A 24,158-nucleotide genomic window follows, 5' to 3' on the forward strand; every position below is an offset into this window, starting at 1 on the left:
CTCATTTATCTCTCCACCCTGCAGGCACTCTGCCTGTATTCCTGATGAAGGGCTTTTGCCTGAAACGTCGATTTTCTTGCTCCTCGGATGCTGCCTTAACTGCTGTGCTTTTCCAGCACCATTCTAATCTAGAATCTGGTTTCCAGCATCTGCAGTCATTGTTTTTACCTTCATATATTCTTCCCATTTGCTCTAAAAGGTGTCATATCTCTCCACTTTTCACTTCCTCACTCTATCTACTCCAGTTCCCAACTGTGCCTTCAAAGGCTTATCAACCAAAAATGTGCCAGGCTCTCAAGTTTACTGGCTGTATAAGGAAACAGTCATGTGTGTTATACGTACTAAAAAAAAACCCTTCCTTTATCCCTCCAAGCTCATAATAGGATAAATTAATTCTTAATTCACTCCCTTAATAATCTAGGTTTGTAAGGAGCAAGTTAATTAGAAAAGTACTACAATGGAGTATGCACAGGAGAACCCTTTAAACAAGTATTCTTTTTCTATGAAAACTTAAACAATTATGAAATACAATGTGTTGTACGTACCAAGCATCTGTTGAATCTTTTAATGACCTGCTAAAGGATAAAACAGAAGTATTAGAAACTTTCCCTCCTAATACATTTAAGCATTGTTAAGGAATTAGTTATACAGTCATAGAGCTGTACAACATGGAAACAGGTCAGGTTACAGCTTTACAAGATATTGGTTAAGACCATATTTGGAGTACTGCATACAATTCTGGTCGCCCTGCTATAGGAAGAACATTATTAAATTGGAAAGGGTGCTAAAAATGATCTACAAGCATGTTACTGGGACTGGAGTTATAGGAGAGGCTGGATAGGCTGGGACTGTTTTCTCTGAGGTTTGTACAAGTTTGTAAAATCATGGGGGGCATGAATAAGTTGAATAATCAAGGTATTTTTCCCAGAGTCCAAAACTAGAGGGCACAGGTTCAAAGTGAGAGGGGAGAGACTAAAAACAGACCGAAGGGGCAACTTTTTCACGCAGATGGTGGTGTGTATATGGAATGAGCTGCCAGAGGAGGTAGTGGATGCTGATACAATTACAAGATTTATAAAGTCATAGAGGTGTACAGCATGGAAACAGATCCTTTGGTCCAACTCTTCCATGCCGACCAGATATCCCAACCCAATCTAATCCCACCTGCCAGCACCTGGCCCATAAATCTCCAAACCCTTCCTATTCATATACCCATCCAGATGCCTTTTAAATGTTGCAATTATAACAATGCAACAGCATATAAAACAATAGTTGCTGCTCCTGGAATTTGAGGAAATCACCTCCAACACCTAAAATACCTCAAAAAAAAAGGAGCAGCTGTTACAGCCAGAAATTTTTTCCATCCTCCATCTTGAATTACCCAGATTCCTCTAAAAAGGCATCTGTTTAGGTATATGAATAGGAAGGATTTAGAGGAATATGGGCCAAATGCTGGCAAATGGGACTCGATTAGGCTAGCTGGCATGGACAGGTTGGACCAAAGGGCCTGTTTCCGAGCTTTATGACTTTGTGAGAGATTGTAGGAACTTGTTTTGTTTTCACTTAAACGTCAGAGGCTGAAGGGCGACCTGATACAAAGTTATGAAATTATGAGATGCATGGATAGAATGGATATTCTACATCATAGAGTCTTTTTTTTTCTTTATTCACCATAGGGACATGGGTGTCACTGGCTAGCCAATGTTTATTGTTCATCATTAGTTGCCTTTGTACTGATGGGCTTGGTTGGCCATTTTAGAGGTCTTTGGAGAGTCAAGCACATTGACGTGATCTGGAATCACATGTAGGCCAGATCAGGTGAGGATGGCAGATTTCCATCCTTGAAGAGCATCGGTGAACCTTATGCGTTTTCCCAACAATGAACATGGAATATTACAGCACAGTACATGGCCTTTGGCTCTCGATGTTGTGCCGACCTGTGACACCAATCTGAAGCCCAATTAACCTACACTATTCTATTTTCGTCCATATTTTTATCCAATGACTTCTTAAATGCCCTTAATGTTGGCAAGTCTACTACTGTTGCAGGCAGGGCATTCCATCCCATACTACTCTCTGAGTAAAGAACCTACCTCTGACATCTGACCTATATCTATCACTCAATTTAAAGCTCTGTCCCCTTGTGCTAGCCATCACCATCCGAGGAAAAAGGCTCTCACTGTCCAATCCTCTTGTATGTCTCTATTAAGTCATCTCTCAACCTTCTTCTCTCTAAAACAAAAAACAGCCTCAGGTCCCTAAGCCTTTTCTCATAAGACAATCCTTCCATACCAGGTAACATCTGGTAAACCTCCTCTGCACACTTCCTAATGTTTCCACACCCTTCCTATAATGCGGCGACCAGAACTGTGCGCAATAGTCCAAGTGTGGCTGCACCGGAGTTTTGTACAGCTGCAACATGTTCTCATGGCTCCGAAATTCAATCCCTCGACCAATAAAAGCTAACACACTGTATGCCTTCTTAGCAATCCTGGGTGGCAACTTTCAGGGATCTATGCACATGGACACAGAGTTTGCTCATCCACACTACCAAGAATCTTACCATTAACCCAACCTCCATATTCCTGTTACTCCTTCCAAAGTTAATCATCTGATTGAATAGTTTCAGATCTTCAATAGATTCTTAATTCCAGGTTATTACTGAATGCAAATTCCACCATCTGTCATGACAAAGTTTGAACACAGGTCCCTAGAACATTAGCTGAGTTTCTGGATTAATAGTCTAGCGATACCACTCGGCTATCGCCTCCCCGAATACAGCATGGAAACAGATCCTTCAGTCCAACTAGTCCACACCAACCATGTTCCCAAACTAAAAGAGTTCCACTTGCCCCTGCATTTGGCCCATATCCCTCCAAACCATTCTTATTCATATACTTATCCAAATCTTTTCCCCAGGGTATAAATGTCAATTACTAAGGGACATAGGTTTATGGTAAAAGTGGGAAAATTTAAAGGAGATGCAAGAGGCATTTTTTTTAAGAGGGTGGTAAATGCCGGAATGCACCGCCAGAGGAGTTGGTAGAAACAGATAGAATAGCAATGTTTATGAGCTATCTTGACAGATAAATGAATAGGCAGAGAATATAGGGATATGGACTGCATAAAGGCAAAAGATTTTCCAGTTTAGAAACGAGTCACGTGATGGTGCAGGTATGGTGAGCCGGAGCACCTGTTCCTGTGCTGTACCATTCTTTATTTGTTCACATACTGTCATTCCGGAGAAGCACCAGGTATAATATTCAAAATATATCTACTCAAGAGTCCTTGGCATTTAAGACTAGTAATGTTTGGCCACAGTAGCACCCACAAGCTATGCACCACTTAAGTTTGTGAATGTGTATTGAAATGGGTTTGAAGTGATGAAGCTGGGAGAGGATTTGAGATCTGGAGGGAAGGATGGGAAATGGGACTAAGGAGATGGAAGGCAGAGAGAGAGGGGTAAGTGACAAAATGGGTGGGTCAAAAAATGAAGAGGAGAGAGTGAGAGGGAGAGAGACCCTTGGATCTAGCATCCTCACTCCCCCTGCACAAGATCCTCACTAACCACCACTGAACCTATTTCAAAATTCTATGAACATGAACAGTGCAGCCTTTGCATATGATGTCACACATAAATGTCATATGATGAATGAAACAGTGCACACTTGCGTTTCCAGATTGGTGTGGATGTGTAATTGCCCACATCAGCAGAAATTGCCTTTAAGATTAGTTACACGCCATTTCTACTTTGCACAATGCGTTTCATTGGATATTGTAAATCAAATTAATTTTCATCATTTTTGGAAAGAATATTCTGTGTTCCCACAAATTTCCATATCCAAATTTTGAACATGTTCTCCCTGTTAGGAACAAATTTGCAACATTTATTCCTATTCTTTTATGCAATTTGATAATTAAAGTAAAATTGGACTACGGATTTCCAAATTATATCGTTCAATTTAATATCTAGCACTTGCATAGACTGAAATATTCTTAAAAAAAAGACTGAAAACACTGACTTAAAATGACCACAGGCATCATCTGACTGAAAATGATCAAATTTACATGCGGATTAGACAGAAAGCCAAGCTGAAATTAACATTTTACCCAAAAGACAAGGAAGCCAGTTGGTGATGTGAAAATACAATGATCTCCCATTTTATTTTTATTTGACACCTTGATAGACAGCATTGCATACTGGAGATGAAAACTTCACCTGTAATTGTAAAGTTTGAAGACAATCAACACAGAAATACACAGACAAGGCTGTACTCCGTGAAAGTTTCGTCAGAGCGAGAAGAAACTAAAGATATAGAATTGAAAGGCTGAAAAACCTCTCTCTATCTCTCCAGAAGAAGGGCTTGATACCAATACAAACTGAAAAGAATAATAAAAAACAACAAGAACTCAAAGATCTGTAAGAAGTATCTGGATGGGCACTTAACATGCCAGGACACAGTAGGCTGTATACCAAGTGGGATTAGTGTAATTTAGTGTATGCTGGTCAGCATAGACACAGTGGAGTGAAGGGTCTGTTTCTATGCTTATGACAACTTCAACATTCAGTACTGCTGATGATCTATGCCACCAACTAAGCAACTGTGGTCACAGTTAAACCTCATGCCTCAGGACACCAAATGACTCTAAACTCTGTTTTTTAAAAATCCTTTGTAGTGGACATTATCTCCTTTTTACACAAGTGTGTGTTTGGGGGCTCACATGATTTCAATGTTTACATGCTTCATGTCAGGTTTTCATTCATTTTCTCAGGTTGAGCAGATAATCAATTAACTCTTTCTTTTAAGGAAACTGTGCACATGGCTCTTTACTATTACAGTAAAAGGTTGTTTTATTATATTTTAACTGGTGAGAGGTAGAACCTCATGCTAAAAAATAGAAGTTTTTATTCTGGCCAGTCAACAAATTGGGAAAAAGGGAAGCTGATTAATGCCTCAGTTGATCGTAACAAATTAAATTGCACAACTTTGTGGTATGTGAAGAATTCCAACAAAAATAAGACTTCTCCATTTCTTCTATTATACTATTTTTACATCTTAATAAGATACTTACAATTTTTGAAGGCTCTTAAGAAGCAGACATGGGAATAGCAGAAGCACAAGTCCTGCGATGATTGTAGCAATGCAGAGCAGAGAGAGGAGACCAAGCATTGCCACAATAGCCCTTTCATTCCCCTCTGATACCATATATGAGCAGTCACAATCACTGGCTATCAAACAAATCAAAACAGAATGATAATTGAGTTACTAATTAAATGATCCAAATTCACCTGTAATTAGTTTAAGGCAATGGAAAATGAATTGAAACTGAAGCAGTCATTTATTAAACTTTGCTCAAAGCAGCTGCATTTTCCTCTTATGGCCTTCCAATTCTGAACAGTTTCAATCAGGTAAGCTGCAACTGAACATCATTTGGCCACTTGCAATTCTCATTCCTTTAAAATCAGGTTTGATCTTCAAAACGGCTCAGGACATTCTACATAGAATGAACTGACTACTGGCGCATCCCGCCAATTAATGATCCCAAACCAAAATAAGTTCAGTAAGAATATCAATTTACTGGTCATATTTTATAGAATATGCCTTTTTGTTTGAGAAAGAAGGTTTTACAAAATAAAGTTTTGACTGTAGAAAACAGGGTAAATACAAGGCAAATAAATTGGGAGATTATTACACTTGAAAGGTCACGATAAAATAGGTGGAGCATAGAACATTAGAGCAGTACAGCACAGAATAGGCCCTTCAGCCCACGATGTTGTGCCGAGCATTTATCATATTCTAAGATCAACCTAACCTACACATCCCTCAATTTATTGAGGATACAAACTGAAATAAAAAGAGAAACATACATAGGAGCCTGACCCCCTATGTTTCTAAGGAAATAAAAATTAATCTGAAAATTAAAAGTCTCTGGGCAGACAGAGAGTGGTTAGGGCTGTATAAAATAGAGAAATGCAGGATCATCCAAATCAGTTGAATTTAGATCTTTTTTATGGTTTGCTGCTCACTAAAAGAAGATAGCCAAATTAAATAAATTAGATGGGTCTGTACTGTAAGCAGAGCAAAAAAAACCTGACATCATCATTAACAGTGTGGCACGCAGTTAAAACTTAATCTCATTTTGAATTTTGAGAGAGGCTGGGATGTTACCACTCCACTACAAGATAAACTGGACAATAATAATCTGAACAAATTAAGCTCTTAGTTTATCTGATAGACTCACAATTCATAGTTGCTAATTGTCAGCTACTCTGCATAACTTTCATGCCCATGCAGACAGACTATAGGATCAGTCAGAAAGTAGTCCAAAAGCTACAGAACTTGGTGGAATACTTATTTTAAAGCACAATCAATAAGGTTTTCCAGCAATCTCAGGAGATTAAAAAGTGATAGATTGTAAAATCAGCATTGCAAAGAATTCCATCATTTAGCCTATGAGCTGGTTAAGTTAAAAATGTCCCATTAATTTCTGCCTCATTCAATTCATTCATTGAATTCATGCATTCATTAAATACATAATGAGGCTTGGTTGAGAACCCTGATATATTAATCTGTTAAATCAGCTATGCCGAAGCGAAAACATTGATCTTAATGTAGGAGCAAATTATTGCAGATGCTGGAATCTGTACTGAAATAAAATGCCAGAAATCACAGCAGGACAGACAGCATCCATGGAGAGAGAACAAGCTAATGTTTTGAATCAAGATGACTCTTCATCAGAATTGACGTGAATTGTGGAGGGAACAGAATTTATGCGATAGTGGGAGGTTGGATTGCTGGGGAAAAAAGGGCGCTGATAGTTCAGATTAAATGGCCAGAATATGAGAATGGCAGAACAAGGTGTGTCAGACTGCCAAACAGATGGTCCCTCCGGACTGGGGGAGGGGACATGGTGACATAGAATACAACTAGTAAAGCTAAAAGAAAGGGAAGCATGGCAGTGAGTTCACAATCTGAAGACGTTGAATTCAATATTAAGGCTAGAAGGTTGTAAGGTGCTGAGTCTGAAGAATATATGTTGTTCCACCAGTTTGCACTGTGATTCACTGGAGCATTGCAGCATGCTGAAGACAGATAAGTGGGGCATGCAAGCAGATGCTTTGTTAAAATGACCAGCTATGGGAAGGTCAGGGTCATGTTTAGTTACAGAGCGGTGGTGTCCTGCAAAGCTGTTTGATTTCTCCAATGTACTAATACCTCCAATGTCTCCACTATTGCATAAATGTTGCCCCTCCACACTTCATTGATGAAGAGTCATCTAGACTCAAAACATTAGCTTGCTCTCTCTCCACAGATGCTGCCTGATCTGCTGTGATTTCCAGCAATTTTTGTTTTCAGAAAACATTGATCTGACAGGTCTCTTTCAGTGAACTATTTTGTCAATTGCAAAATTTTTTCTTACACAAGATGTAAGATATAGGAGTGGAATTAGGGCATTCACTAAGATCATAGCTGATCTGATCATTCTCAATGTTACTTTCCTACCTTTTTATCATGGCCCTTATTCCCTTACTATTTAAAAATCTGTCTACCTTAGCCTTAAATATACTGAACAACCCAGCTTCTACAATCCTCTGTGGTAAAGAATCCTACAGATACATAATAGGCATAGTCAGAGATGTGCAGCACAGAAACAGACCCTTCGGTCCAGGCCGACCAGATATCCTAACCTAAACTAGTTCCATTTGCCAGCACTTGGCCCATATCCCTGCAAACCCTTCCTATTCATATACCCATCCAGATGCCTTTTAAATGTTGTAATTGTACCAGCCTCCACCACTTCCTCTGGCAGCTCATTCGATAAATGTTGCATGAAAATGTTGCCTTTAGGTCCCTTTAGGTCACCCTAAATCTGTGCCCTCTAGTTCTGGACTCCCCCACCCCAGGGAAAATACCCTGTTTATTTATCCTATTCCTGCCCCTCATGATTTTGTAAACCTCTTTAGAGGTCACCCATCAGCCTCCGATGTTCCAGGGAAGACAGCCCCAACCTATTCAGCCTCTCCCCATACTTAAAATCCTTCAACCTGGCAACATCCTATTAAATCTTTTCTGAATACTTTCAAGTTTCACAACATCCTTCTGATAAGAGGGAGATCAGAATTGCACACATTGGCCTAATCAATGTCCTGTACAGTCTCAACATGACCTCACAACTCCTATATTCAAACATAATCATACCCTTTAAACAGTCTCTTTCATCACACAAGTGTGAATGAGAAGTGGTTGGATATGTTGAGTACTATGAAAAGGTTCTAATTTACATTCCTTCGTAGAAAAGTGTATGCAAATGTCCAATGATTAGATTAAGCTTATCTAATCTTTTTATTGTTTAAGCTTTATGATTTTGAGTTGTTGCAAGGGGAAAGCCTAGCCTGTATTCTGACACATGTGCTGATGGCAAAGAAACACATGGCAGTAATTACATCAACCATGAGTGATATAAAGTATAACTTTAGGAACTAAACATAGTCAAGCTATTCAATAGCTATTGTATGAAAAGGTGACAGTTGATAATACCTAGTTTTAAAGGGTTTAAAGGACAATTATTTAATAAGTTCTTACACTGGTAAGTATTAGAATCAGCAACTATGATTGATTACATGAGTTACCTGTCTTCAAAGGATCCAAAAAATGACACGTTCTGATGTTTTATCTATGCCACAACTTTTGTGGTTGGAAAGATATGGTATAGAAAGGAGCATGGCTATCAACAAATCTTCAGTACAATCAAAAATATATCAGCTGAAAAGCTTTGGGTTGCATTGAGAATTCATGCTAGGTATCAATAAAGTCTACCATACTATTGTCTTCACTTTAAATCTTTTTATGAACTACAAGGGGATAAGACTGAATTGTAACAGTTACATAGGCAAATGTGATAGTAATTTTACTCTTAGCAAGGTACAGAAGATGAATGATCAAATAATTATTTCCTGGTGTTGATGGAAGTGTTCATGTAGCAAAACATAACAGGAAAAGTTTGGTTGTTTTTCAGTAATTCTCTTTTTATACTTAGTGGTGCACGAAGCAGAAATTACTACATTTTCCTTGACAGGTTACTAACCTGTCAGCATTTTTGCAAGTTTGCCGCAAAATGAACTTTTATTGTCACTTGAGCAGACACATGTTGCCTCATCCAAATATGGCACCAGACAATGTAACACAGTGACTACTGCACTAAAATGGCAGTCTCAATGATGTCCATCAACAAATTAAGATTAGCACACCAATGAACATAATATAAATATACTTCAAACATTACAACTGGGCATCAATCATCTTTAATATATAATAGTTATGTGATATTTCTTTGTCTTTAAGACGATGAAACGTTGTACTTGCAATGCTTACCCATTCTCTGATCTGCTTCATCAGGTCTGTACTATAAACAGAACAAAAATATCATCAATCAGAAAATGATATAAATGCAATACTGCAATGCAAGCCCTGTTGCACGCCAAACATATACTAATTAGTCCACTTGGAAATGCCTCTACCTCTGTTTATTATGCTTTATTACCTTTAGTGCTTTTGCTTTGACATGATATCAGGTGAAGACAGTTAATGCAATGACCAGAGGTATCCCAGGAGCATGTGCGATCCCTGTCTTAGTTAATACTTGACTAAACTAGTTATCAAATTGCACTATTTATGACATAATGCTCAACATACAAAATATACCTCGGGGTGACATTTACTTTATGAAAATTACCAAAACATGACATTTTCACAGTGTTTCAAGAAATATTTCACACCAAAGGTGTGAAATATTTCACACCATAGCTACACTGGCAAGAGGCCACAATCTGATCATTCTTCCACCACAGAACAGACAAAGTGTACAAACTGTGAAGTTTCTACTTAATAGTACATGCAGAGTGGCTCAGAAAACTAATTTGTTGTCAAAGATCTTCATGTCTACATATTAAAACTGGTCAATTTTGATTATCTCTGCTTGATGTAAACAATAACTAACAAACCATGTGGTGCCAGTAGCCAGATGTCAGGAGTTACAACTGGATAGTCCCTGTAAGTGAGCAGCACTGTGGGCTTAGTGGATAGCACTGCTACCTAACAGCACCAGGGACCAAAGTTTGATTCCAGTTTTGGGTGACTGTTTGTGGGGAGTTTGCACATTCTCCCAGTTGCTGCGAGGATTTCGTCCAGGTGCTCTGGTTTCCTCCCACAGTCCAAATATGTGAAGATTAGGTGGATTAGCCTTGTTAAATTGCCTATAGTGCCCAGGGATGTGTGAGTTACCTATGGGAAAGGCAGGGTTACAGGAATGGAGTGGGTCTGGGAGGGATGCTCTTCAGAGGGTTGGCATGGATCCAATGAGCTGAATGGCCTTCTTCCACACTGTAGGGGTTCTAGTATTCTAGGAGTACAGGCCATGGATTTTACCTGTGGCAAAATAAACAATGACCAATGACACAACACTGCACTAGAGGTCTTGATGATAGAGATGGAATGAAATGTTCTATCCACAGGGACCCAAGACACCCTCAAGACAGAAAATGATCAACAATCAATGTCAGCAGTCCAGCCTGAAAACATGAATGGAATGCCTTAAGAAGTTAAATGATCTCACCTATATGGTCAAGATCAGTGAATACAGCTTTCACTGCTATATCCTGCAACTAAAACAGAAGGCTCAAACTGCTAAATTCACCATACCCCCGCTTCACAGGCTCCTAGCAGTTCCTATTATACCTGGCAAGAAGGCATACAACATGTATTCCTTCATCAGATGGGGTATTGAGTACAAGAGTTAGCCGGTCATGTTACAATTGTATAAGACTTTGGTTTGGCCACATTTGGAATACTGCGCACAGTTCTGGTCATCACATTACCAAAGGGATGTGGATTCTTTGGAGAGGGTGCAGAGGAGGTTCACCAGGATGTTGTCTGGTATGGAGGGCGCTTGCTATAAAGAGAGGTTGAGTAGATTAAGATTATTTTCATTGAAAAGGAGGTTGAGGGGGGACCTGATTCAGGTCTACAAAATCATGAGAGGTGGAGACAGAGTGGATAGCCAGAACTTTGTCCCAGAGTAGGGACTCAATTACCAGGGGTCACGAGTTCAAAGTGAGTGGGGAAAAGTTTAGGGGAGATTCACGCAGAGGGTTATGGGTGCCTGGAATGTATTGCCAGCAGAGGTGATGGGGCAGGAACAATAGCGACATTTAAGATGTATCTAGACAGATACATGAATGGGCAGGGAGCAAAGGGATAGAGATCTTTGGAAAATAGGCAGCAGGTTTAGACAGAGGATCTGGATCAGCGCAGGCTTGGAGGGCCGAAAGGCCTGTTTCTGTGCTGTAATTTTCTTTGTTCTTAAGTTCCATTTAGATTATAGTATTCTGATCTTCATATTAAGAAGTGAGCAGCTACAAAGTGGTAGAAAGGCTACTGATATAGAAAGGCTATAATTTACAATAAGTAGTCAAAATCAAAATTGATCCCACAAAATAGGCAGTGCATTTTATGTACACTAAAGTAAGTAATTAAATGCATGAGGATTTCAATTACACTTTGAAAGGCATTTTGTGGTTTGAACTACTCACCTTTCTATTGACTATGATCACAGGTTTAGCAGTAGTAGATAATGATAAAGATCTAGCAGAATAAGATGGATTTGACTTTGTAGCTGACACAGGATTCAAATTTGAAAATGGTAAACTAGATTCTGAAGATGTAGTAGGAGCTTCATTGATGATTATTTCCAATGCCCCGGATGCAGGTGCAATGAAAGCTGTAACATTTTCAGTTTCTGACCAAGCTAGATTAAAATTGGATAAAATAGGATCAGCAGTCAATATTCTAAATATTAGAAAAACCGGGTAAAGAAAAAATTAAAACAAGACTTGTGGCATTTCACATTTTAATAATATACTAAAGAAGGTGAAGATACTGCATTTAAATCCTTGGGAAACTCAACATTGCAATGCTTTTTGATAGGTCAGCACATAACATTAACTCCTGGACAACAGTGCAGCAAAGTGAGTCCAGATTACCTTTGTTATGATCTTGGTAGAGACCAACACTTTTTATTTCATAAATGCTAGGTATTTGGTAAGAAGCAAAACACTTTATCACATAGAAATAAAAAATAAATCTTAAGTAGGCACAGTTACATATAAACATGCAATGAACAAATTTCCTTATACTCTAAACATCTTATAAGGTTCACTTAAGGAATGTGAATGTAGCTGGTTGGGCAACCATTTATTATCCATCCCTAGTTGCCTTTGAGATGTTAATGATGAGCAGTCTACTTGTGACACTGCAGTCCATTTGGTATAGGTACATCATTAGGGAGGGAGTTCCAGGATTCTGACCCAGTGACGCTGATGGAACAGCGATATACTTCCAAGTCAGAATATGAGTCACTTGGGAAGACAGCTCCCAAAGTATTGATGTTCCCATGTATCAACTGTCCTTGTCTGTGATGGTAGTGGCAATGACTGCGGAAGGTGTTATCCAAGGAGCTTGATGAATTTCTCAGTGCATCTTGCAGATGGCAAACACTGTTCCTACTTAGGGTCAATGGTGGAGGGACTGAAGGTTTGTGGATGTGGTGTCAATTAGTGTGCAGCTTTGTTCTGGATAGTTTCATGGCTTATGTGTTGTTGGAACTGCAGTCATCCAGGGGAATACTACATCGTGACTGGTGGATAGCAACAAGCTTTTGGAAGTCAGGAGATATGTTATCTGTTCCTAACCTTTAACTTGTTCTTGTAGCAACAGTATTTATATGGCTAAACTTAACAGGTCTTCAGTGGATACAAAATACAGTTAACGTTTTGATCCTTCTTCAGAAGAGTGGACTCAAATCTAATTTCTCGCCAAAAATGCTGCCAGACCTGCTGAGTTTCTCCAGCGAGTTCTGTTTTTATGTGTTTTAGATCTCCACCATCTGGAGTTCTTTGTTTTATTTATATGACTGGTCCAGTTCAGTTTCTGGTCAATGGTTATCCTCGATATGTTGACAAGAGGGATTCAGTGATGATGATATAATTGAATGGATAGATTCTCTCTTGTTAGAGAGTCATTGCCTCACACTTGTGTGGCTTGAATGCTACTTGCCACTTTTCAGCCCAAGCCTAGACACTGTCTGATATCTCTCCACAGATGCTGTGAGATTTGCTGAGATTTTCCAGCAATTTCTGTTTTTGTTGCTGCATTTGGACAGGGACTGCTTCAGTATCTGAGGTCATGAAGGGCATTGAACATTCTTAAACAACAAACATTGCCATTCTGATCCTATGTCAGAGAGAAGGTCTTTGATGAAGCAGTCGAAAATGTTTGGGCCTAGGACACTATCCTGAGAAACTGATGCAAAGATATCCTGGAGCTGAGATGAATGACCTCCAACCACTACAAACATTTTCCCTTCTGTTAGGTAGGAGTGCAGTCATCAGAGAGTTTTCACCCTGACTCTCATTTTTCAAGAGCTTGTTGATGCTGCATATGATCAAGTGCAGTCTTGATGTCAAGGGCAGTCATTTTCACCTCACCTCTGGAATTCAGCTCTTTTGCCCATGTTTGGAACTGAAACTGAACTTCCTAACCATATTTCCTTTGAGAACCATTTGACCACAAAAACATTCAAGTCAGATATTTATCAAAAATCCAAGAATAACGACCTGACTACTATTTCAAAAATTTATATGTTTATGAATGTAGCTAATGTTATTAATCATAGAATTCCTAAAGCGTGGAAGCAGGCCCATCAAAACCACACCGGTCCACCGAAGAGCATTCCACCCATTCCCCATAACACTGCATTTACCACGGCCACCCCACCTAGCCTGCACATCCCTGACACAACTTAGCATGGCCAATCCACCTAACCTGCACACCTTTGAATGTGGAAGGAAACGAGAGCACCCGCAGGAAACTCAAGCAGACATGAAGAAGGTGCAAACGTCACATAGACAACCAACCAAGCATGGAATTGAACCTGGGTCCCTGATGCTGTGAGGCAGCAATGCTAACCACTGAACCAATGTGCCACCCATATTACTGGACATGTCAGATCCCAGAGTGAAATAGGCATGATAGATCATATTTTGCTTTGTTTTGCGTTGAATGCGGTGGACTCTCTTGAAACAGAAGCAGGCAACTCTACAGTTTGAACAAAGTTTATTAAGAAACAAAAAGATTATTTGAATAAACCTACCATTTTCTGATGACACAAATTTTAAGAGTTTTAAACACATAGGAAATGTACAATTCCTGTAATCCCAAAACACTTGTTTTACAAGGAGTGTCAAATAAAATTAAACATCCTTGGTATAGAGCAGTAAAATAAAACAAAGAACTGCAGATGCTGGAAATCTAAAACACTACAGAAACTCAGCAGGTCTGGTAGCATGTGCAGAGAGAAAGCAGAGTTAACGTTTTGAGTCCAGTACCCATTCTTCAGAACTTGGAACTCTACCCAACAGCAACCCTTAGTGTACTCACACCAAAATCCCTTTCTCTAGCCTTCAATAGGTTGAAGACAACTGTTACTTCAATTCGTAGACTGGATTTTCTGATAGCTTATTCTGAGAGCTATTATAAACTTGAGTTCAAACAAACTCAGCTTCAAGTCTTCTTTGGAATACAAATATTTCTAGTTTAGGAGTATCACTAATTCTTTACTCCAAGATAATCAAATTTCACAATATTCTTCCCTTTGTAGGAGCACTTCTCTATTCCTGCATCTTCATGCAAGGACTTAATAATAATTTATGTAAGAAATTATACATAAATATACAGAAAGCAGATTTCAGGGAACTAGGAAGAGACTGAAAAGCAAAATCTCGAAAGCAGGATTACACTCAGTTCCATGTGTTGTTCAGTATAGAAACAGAATTCAGTGATTGAACACATGGCTAGAAAACTAGTATAAGAGAGAGGGTGCAATATTTTTGAAGTATTGGGATTGGTGGGACCTGTACAAGATGGAAAGGTTACAACTTAGCTGGACCAGACCTAACATCCTCACAGGTAAATTTGCTACAGACATTGAGGGTTGAAACTAAAAATACTATTGAACGGGAGAGACGCAAGTGGGAGCTCAGATTCAAGGAAAGCAAAACTAGGAACAGTAAAAATGTAGCAATTAAAAATAAATGACGGATGGAGTAAAGGTAAGCATCAAATAGGACTAAATGGAGATAAATATTTACAAGGTTCAATATCAATGAATTAATGAAGGTAAATGGATAAGATTTAACTGCAATTATACATAGTGACTACAGACTAAGACTGGAAAGGCAAAAGGATTGTGAGGGGGTAATAAGGAATGATGTCAGTACATGAGTTAAATCGTAATTTCAATTGCAAGATTGGAAACTGCAGAATCATTCTGGTGGAGGTAAGAAGCAGCAAGAAGCAGTAAACATTGGTGGCATTTGTTTGTCATTACCAAACTGTATTCCTAAAATTGGGCACAGTATACATCAGGAAATTAGAGATGCATGTAACGTGGATAATATAGTAATAATGGATTATTTCAATTTAGATAGGACATGGGTTAACAGAAATGGAAATGTGTTGCTGATTCCTAAAATTGGGCACAGTATACATCAGGAAATTAGAGATGCATGGAATGTGTATAATATAGTAATAATGGATTATTTCAATTTAGATAGGACATGGGTTAACAGAATCAATACTAACATTATGGTGAATGAATTCCTGGAGTGTGTAACCTATTAGAGATTGAGATAATGTAGATTTGATGTTATGTAATAGAAAAGGATAACTGATAACCATGTAATAATTGAGCACTTGGGAAACAGTGACCAATATATGACAGAATTTTGCATCAAGTTTTATGCAGCATAGCAATTCTGAAATTAGGATCTTATAATTCAGCAAATGAAAAATAAGTGGCAAGTTTGCTAAGGTGGCTTGTGAAAATATATGAAAGGATCTGATACACTAAATATTAGTACTGCCTTTATTTAATGAAGAACTATGAGGTCTACAACATACATTACTTTGAGGTCTACAACATACGTTACTATGAAGTCCACAACATACACTAAGACACAAACACAAGATAGGGAAAGATTAAAGACCATGGTTCACAAACAAAGTTGAAGGTTACATGAGATCAAAAGAAATGGTTTATGAGAAAGCGAGAAATAATGTTAAGCCTGAAGATCAGGAGAATTTGAGTCAGCAAAGGAGGGCCAAGAAAAATGATGAGAAAAGAAGAAAAAGTAATGAATTTGAGTAAGTGTAGAGCATTAAGACAGAGCAGTAAACGCTTCCATTGATATGAAAAGAAAAAGATCAGCAAGGATAAATTTAGGCCAGTTAGAAGTGGTGTCAGGAGAATTTAAAATGGAGGACATGGAAATGGCAGAAAAAAAACGATTTTAAGACCGCCTTCATGGAAGAAGCTAATCTCCCAGTTGCAATCCCCTAGCAAAACTGGAATCAATGGATATCGGAGGCAAATTGTCCACTGATTGAATTACTACCTGGCACATATGAAGATAGTTGTGGTTGTTAGGGCTCAGTTACCTCAGCTCCAGGACATCTTTGCATGAGTTCCTCAGATCAGTGTCCTGGCACAACCATCTTCAGCTGCTTCATCAATGACCTTCTCTCCACCATATGATCAGAAGTGGGGATGTTTGCTGATGACTGCAACTTGTTCAACACCATTCACCCATTACTGTACCCTCTGTATGGACCAAACCAAACCATCTTCACATATATAATGGAGACAGCCTAGATCCTAACTTTTTCTTATTTAAAGGCAATTGTAAGGTACTGCGCTAGCTACACTACTCTACGTTAAGCAAAACACACTTTATTATTACTCTACAGTTAAAATACAAACAAAAAAAATTCGTCTAACTATTGGAAAACTTAAAGAAAATTAGATTATTTAACTACTAAACAACAACCGTTCCAACACAGCAACATCCCAAAAACACACTCTTGACAAAGGCAAATTTAGTGAAATAGACTGTCATACATGAAATGTTTCTCCAATGCAGAAGGAAAAAAAAACATTATGAGAAAAGTCTGGCAGAAAAAGAGAGAACTCAAGCTTTTTGCTGTACTAGGGAGGGATGTATGCAGCTTCAAAATCCCAACAGCTACTGAAAGCTAAACTAAAATTCTGGTTCTGTGGGAACCTGACTCCACTCATGCATGCTGCTTCTATTGTTCCAACTTTTAAACAAAAGCCTCAGGCAATAAAAATGTTCTTTTATTTAGGCTTGAGTTTTCCTTACTCCCAAATTACGTCCTACTGGTATCACATGTGCCACCTGCAACACCTCCAATCTATAACCTATTGATAATACAATTTGATGAACTTCTGCCCATTTTTCATCTGCCTGAATACGTAATGGTCTCTATTTCCTCATCAAAACTTCATTTTTAGGACAGTAACATTCTGAGATACACTCAGATTCTTCTTCTGTGTATGCTTTCTGAAAAAAAATTGTTTTTTTTCTTTTTTGTTGTTGTAATTCCACCAACCTCTCTGAACTAAAAATATTCACTTTGTCCTCCACCTGTTCTTGTTTTTTTTCTCAATTATTTGATCAAATGTAGTTTCTGATAATTGAATTTCAACTTCCTTATATTTATTCCGTCATTTCTCCTCCTGTTTCAACCTGTGGCTTTGTGACCTTGCTACCATAGTGAAAAAAAATCCCATACATCCTGTGACATCTCAGTTGTCCGACTTTCCACAAACTTTTCAACCACACTATGCATCACTCACGCCTGTGATCCACAGGATAAGTTGTATCTCTAGAACAGCGAATTTCTTAATTATTTATACCACCACTCCACTTTTCACTGGATTCTCCAACCTCACCCTTTTACAATAAAAGTCTACTCCTCTCATCATGAATTCCACATGCTGGCAAAACGCCTTCCAAAGTATGTACCTCTTCATTTCTCACCATCAAAGATTAATTTGTTCCTGTATCTTCAAGTTTAAATTTCTTTACCTATTCTCCCTGGTACATATGAGTAAGCCATATCCACACAGGTAAATTTTTCAAGAGATTAGATTAGATTACTTACAGTGTGGAAACAGGCCCTTCGGCCCAACAAGTCCACACCGCCCTGCCGAAGCGCAACCCACCCATACTCCTATATCTACCCCTTACCTAACACTACGGGCAATTTAGCATGGCCAATTCAACTGACCTGCACATCTTTGGACTGTGGGAGGAAACCGGAGCACCCGGAGGAAACCCATGCAGACACGGGGAGAATGTGCAAACTCCACACACAGTCGCCTGAGGCGGGAATTGAACCCGGGACTCTGGTGCAGCAGTGCTAACCACTGTGCCACCGTGCCGCCCACAGATCTGGTACTTATTAACCAATCCCTGACCAGGTTGCAAATTCTTTTGCAGCTCTTTAGCTTCCACTAGGTTTTCCTTTACCACTTTAATAAAACCTATGGCTTATCCTTTTTTACCACATCCATTTTCCCAATACTTTTCTTAAACCACCAACATTGTGACTTCATGGATCCTACATTATTGCAGTGAAAACACCTGAGGTTTTTCTTAAACTTCTCTTCCTCCCTCATTTTGTTTTAAACTTGTGGTAAGCTAACTTTACTATCTTCTTTTCATTTATTAGCTGAGGATTTCATTTTTCCCCAATTTCTATTCCTCACAGAATGAAATTAATACTTCGACGTATGAACTAATTTGTAATCATCTGTTATTTCTGCTAACCTTGTAGTTCTAACTCTCTGCTCTTACTTGTTCAAGAAGTAATTGTTTGAACTCCGCCAAAATAACAATTTCTCTAAGTGTCATATGTCTGATCTGTTTTCAATGCCCTTACCCATCTAACAAAGTTACTTTGTGTAATCCTCTCAAACTCTATGTACTTTTGACCAGGTTCCCTCCAGGTACCTATAACATTGTTTGTAGGCTTCTGACACTGGTTTATATGCACTTTAGATAGTGTTTTTCACCTCATCATACTCCCCAGATACCTCCTCTGTTAGTGATATTATATCTCACTAGCTCTGCCTACCAAGTTTTGTTTGAATCAACAATACCCGCATGGTCAACAGCCATTTCATTTCTTTAGCTACTTGTTCCAAATAAAATGAAAAAAAACTTCCATCTCTTTCTCATCAAACTTTGGTAACATTTGGACATATTGAAACAGATCACTACCATGTTTTTGGCTACAATGCGTTTGCTCTTCATCACTGTCCCCATCATTACTCCTACTTTCTACCTTTGCCATTTTAAGTCGACTTTTCTCTTTCATTGCTAACTGTTGAAGTTCAAGACCTCTCTTTTTTCCCCCTCTCTTCGCAAGGCTTTCCTTTCTTTTTCCTTTAAGTTTAATTATAACTCCAACTGTTTCATTTCCTTTTCATATTCAAGCTGCTTCATTTCCAATTGAATTTTAGCCATTTCTAATTATTCTGTTTACATTCCTGGCTACTGTAAATGCAGTATTGTCTCCCCTTTCCTCACAGACATTCCAATTTGTTTCCTAATTCTGAAAGCTTTGCCTTGCTCACTTTCTGTAAAATTACCGAAGTGACATCTTCCACTCCTAGGAAACTCTTAAGTGACTGAAAGAACCATTACTACAGAATACACATCCTGTTTTTATGAAATGAATGCAACACCTGAAGTTAAAAAGAAAAATCAACATCATCATTCACTGTCTTTGAATCTAATAATCCCAAACCCAACCAGGAAGTAGACATTTTGAACCTAACAAGAGCACCCAATTTGTTCTGGACTAGATCAAACCATCTTTAAATATATCAAGGGGATAGTCTAGACTCCAACGTTTTCTTATTCAAAGGCATGTGTAAAGTACTGTGTTCCAGATATAATTTCATTAGTTACACTACTCAGCTTTAAGCAAAACACTTTTTTTTATTCTACAAACACAAACGAAAGAAAGAAGAACTGGTCTAACTTTAACTCTACTGGAAACTTATCAGAATGATTGGTTAGTTAACTACTAAACAGCAACTGTTCCAATATAGTAATATCCCATAAACATGCCCTTGGCAAAGGTAAGTTCAGTCAAATAGACTGTCTCAGATGCAATGTTTCTTCAGAGTAAAGAACATCAAAAGGAAATTCAACCAGAGAGAGAGAATTCTGGCAGAGAGGGAGAGATGTATGGCAGCTTCAAAACCCCAACAACTACTGAAAGCTAAACTAAAACTATGGTTCTGTGGGACCTGACTCCACCCATTCATGCTGTTTCTATTGTTCCTACTTCAAAAAGGCCTCACAGGCTGTTCATTTTATTTGCTTGGAACAGACCACTCAACAACTCTGCTCTGACCTCTCTTCATAACAAAAAGATCAAAAACATACACCTCTTAAAGCCATAATATCATCACACCCCACAAACCAGGCCTTATCATCATATGGGCTGCTACCAGACACAACCCACAGCTACTAATAGTTCTATTAGCAGCTGTTTATTATCCCAAGCTGACCATTACCCATTCCTTTGTCTACAGAACTGTTTTCTCTGCTTTTGGGGCTCTACCTCCGACTATTGTTTACCCCTACCTCCACCCCCACTCACTGTCTGCATAAATACCAACCCTTTCCTAACTACCATCAGTTCTGAAGAAAAATCGCTGGACCGAAGATGTTAACTCTGCTTTCTCTCCATAGATGGGTGGAATGGTAACTCAGTGATTAGCACTGCTGCCTCAGAGCGCCAGGGACCCGGGTTTGATTCCAGTCCTGAGCAACTCTCTGTGTGGAGTTTGCACATTCTTCCTGTGTCTGCATAGGTTTCCTCCGGGTGCTCCTGTCTCCTCCCACAGTCCAAAGATGTACAGGTTAGGTTGATTGGCAATGCTAAATTGCCTGTAGTGTTCAGGGATGAGTACATTAAGTGCATAGAGCACTAGGGTAAGGGAATGAGTCTAGGTGAGATACTCTTCAGAGGGTCGATGTGGATTTGTTGGGCCAAAAGGCCTGTTTTCACACTGTAGGGATTCTATAATAAATAGAGATACTGCTGGAGTTGTTTAAGTTTTCCAGCAATTTCTGTTTTTGTTACTGTTACAACTTAACTGGCACCAGTAATAATGTCCCATTGTTCTACAAACCATCCCAAAATATACAAAGTCCCAATTAGACCACCAAGATGACCAATTTGCCTGATTAGCTGCTATATAGGACAAAAGTAATTCACACCATGTTTCATCATTAACATAAAAATAACTGTTCACTGTAACTCTATCAAAACACAAAGAAAGGATTACTAATCTACTATACTCCTTCAAAGCGCCTAGAAAACATACACACTCATTCACAATTAAGATAAAAGACAACAGTTTGATACATGTACAATGGTGGAAAAGGTATACAGACAAAAGAAAGAAAATTACAAAAATTACAAGTCCAGATAGTAACTCGTTGATTTGACAGTTGATTGGGTGGACTTAGGCTTTCTATTAAATTCTTCCTTTCAAATGTTCTTGGTTTTTCTGTCTTTGTCCCATACGTGTATGGTGAAAGACAGACAGAGAAAGAGATGGATGCAGGCTCTATATGTTTTCTCTCTCTGCTGAATTAGCACTCTGCAATGGCGTCACTCGACATTGACATAATCCATTTGGTGTAATCAATATCTCCATGGTTTTTGGTGTTAATGATACAGGTAAACGATCCTTCATCCCAAATTGTCAGGATATTCAGAATTTTTCAGATTTCAGAACAAATGTAGCACCCCCTGTAGGGTCCAGGGCAGTACCCAGTAATCAAACATTAATACTGCAGCAAAAACATATGAATACTCACACTAAGAGCTTCAGCACTATGGCAGACAGTATTTTTAAAGACTTCTTCAAGTGTTACCTGTCTCATTAACATAGGTTTCTGTCAAAGCAATCTCTTTAATTGAGTGAATTGTCATATCTCTTGTTCATTGATAAATGAATGTTGCTCAAGGCCAGCATTTAACAGATCACACATTTTCAACATATCATCTATGGGGATTTTTTCCAACTGTGTTCACTCAGTCATCATCATCACTATTCTCACACTTATCTGTATTTAAAACCATTTCAGCAATTTTCCCATCGCTCAAGGAATGCATCATTGTCAATGTTCAGCATTTAGATTAGATTAGATTTCCTGCAGTGTGGAAACAGGCCCTTCGGCCTAACAAGTCCACACCGACCGTCCGAAGCGTAACCTACCCAGACCCATTCCCTACTAATGCACCTATCACTATGGGCAATTTAGCATGGCCAATCCACCTGACCTGCACATCTTTGGACTGTGGGAGAAAACTGGAGCACCCAGAGGAAACCCACGCAGACACAGAGAGAACATGCAAACTCCATGCAGACAGTTGCCCGAAGCTGGGATCGAACCCGGGTCCCTGGCGCTGCGAAGCAGCAGTGCTAACCACTGAGCCACCGGATTTCTTTGATGTCAGCTTCCTGTAATTTATTTACACTTTCGTCTGATAAACTTTGTGCATAACTTATAAGGTTTGCTATCATCTTTTTCTCTTCAGTGACATGAAATCCTTCGTAGTCTTCATCTGTAGGTTCATTTACATGAAACATTGTTGTAGGCCAGAGTCTATGCCAAGCATCTGTTAATGTCGATTTATCAACATCATTCCAAGCATTAGAAACTGCATAAATGGCATCCTTAACACTAAACTCTTTCAGGAAGTCTTGGATTCCTACCTCTCTGTTGACTGCAGCAACCATACAGTTTAAAAAAAAGTAGTCTTTATACTTGCTCTTCATAGAGCGCAAAATTCCTTGGTCACATGGCTGTAATACAGATATCATATTTGGGGGCAAGTAAATGCTGAAAACATTACTTTTCACAAGAAGTTCAGCAGGGAGATGTGCAGAGCAGTCGTCGAGGAACAATGATATTTTAAAATTTTCTTCCAGTGCAGCTTGCCTGCAATGAGCTCATGCTGCTGGTACAAAGTGGTTACTGAAACAGTCAAACAAAAATTCTCAGGTTATCCATGCTTTCTTGCTTGCATAATAATGCACAGTTAAGTTATGTACACCTTTCAGACATCTCGGATGTTTGCTTTTCCCAATCACTACCGATTTCACCTTCTGTGTGCCTGCAGCACTGGCACACCAAGAATAGTTAACCTGTCTTAGTATCCTTAAAACCTGTTGGTGCTCTCTCATCAGCCGTTGTTAATATTTTTCTCGGGACATAGTGCCAGTAGAGAGCTGTTTCATCAGCATTGTAAATTTGTTCAGGACTAAGGCTTTGTTTAAATATCATCCTGGCAAATTCATCAATATAATTTTCAGCTGCTTCACGGTCAACAGAAGTCTTTTCATCACATATTTTCAGATATTTTACACCATTACCCTTCTTAAATTTCTGTAGCCAACCTTCTGAATATTGATATTTGCCTTTAGTGTTCAGTCCTTTACGATATTTTCTAGCTTGTTTCATGACCAACAAACCAGTCAGTGGCATATGTTCACGTCTTCGTTGTCGAATTCACTCCATCAACACACGGTTAAGATCTTCATTTTTTGCCCAATGCAGTGTTTTCCTATTTTTCATTAGTTTATGGTCATCACTGTTACCATAAAACTTCAGTAACTTGTCTTTCTAGTTCTTCAAATTATACAGTGGTAGTTCCGAAACCATATTGTTCATTAAGATGCCGCAGATACACCACGATCAAGCATCTACAATAAGTCTACGTTCTGCATTACTGATAATGCCAGATGCTTCCTTTTCTTTTTATTATTGTGAGGCATAGGTGTACCTGCAGCTCTTTTTGGCATTTTCACAGTGAAGTTAAACAATTAAACAGTCAAAAAAATACACAATTCATGCCTGCCAATGCTGGTTCACGCCGCCACATGGGTCGAGTGGGTGTGGCCTTCAACCACCAAACAAACCTTGTTATGTTATGCAGACATGACTGATGCTCCACACTCCATGAAAAGCGCAGCAGGTCAGGCAGCATCCAAGGAACAGGAGAATCGACGTTTCGGGCATAAGCCCTTCTTCAGGAATGAGGAAAGTGTGTCCAGCAAGCCAAGATAAAAGGTAGGGAGGAGGGACTTGGGGGAGGGGTGTTGGAAATGCGATAGGTGGAGGGAAGTCAAGGTGAGGGTGATAGGCC

General features: G+C 38.9%; 1 protein-coding gene across 1 annotated transcript in view; it reads right to left on the reverse strand.

Moving 5' to 3' along the window:
• LOC122564715 overlaps positions 1 to 24,158 on the reverse strand; it is a 155,439-nt gene that overhangs the window by 126,693 nt on the left and 4,588 nt on the right. The window contains exons 2-4 of the mRNA XM_043719838.1: positions 9,375 to 9,405; positions 5,074 to 5,230; positions 546 to 575 (exon numbers count right to left, since the gene is read on the reverse strand). The gene's annotated coding sequence lies outside the window, so the exon portion shown is untranslated. The remainder of the gene's footprint in view (positions 1 to 545; positions 576 to 5,073; positions 5,231 to 9,374; positions 9,406 to 24,158) is intronic.

This window comes from Chiloscyllium plagiosum, chromosome 30 (assembly GCF_004010195.1).
Source record: "Chiloscyllium plagiosum isolate BGI_BamShark_2017 chromosome 30, ASM401019v2, whole genome shotgun sequence".
NCBI classification, from domain to species: domain Eukaryota; kingdom Metazoa; phylum Chordata; class Chondrichthyes; order Orectolobiformes; family Hemiscylliidae; genus Chiloscyllium; species Chiloscyllium plagiosum.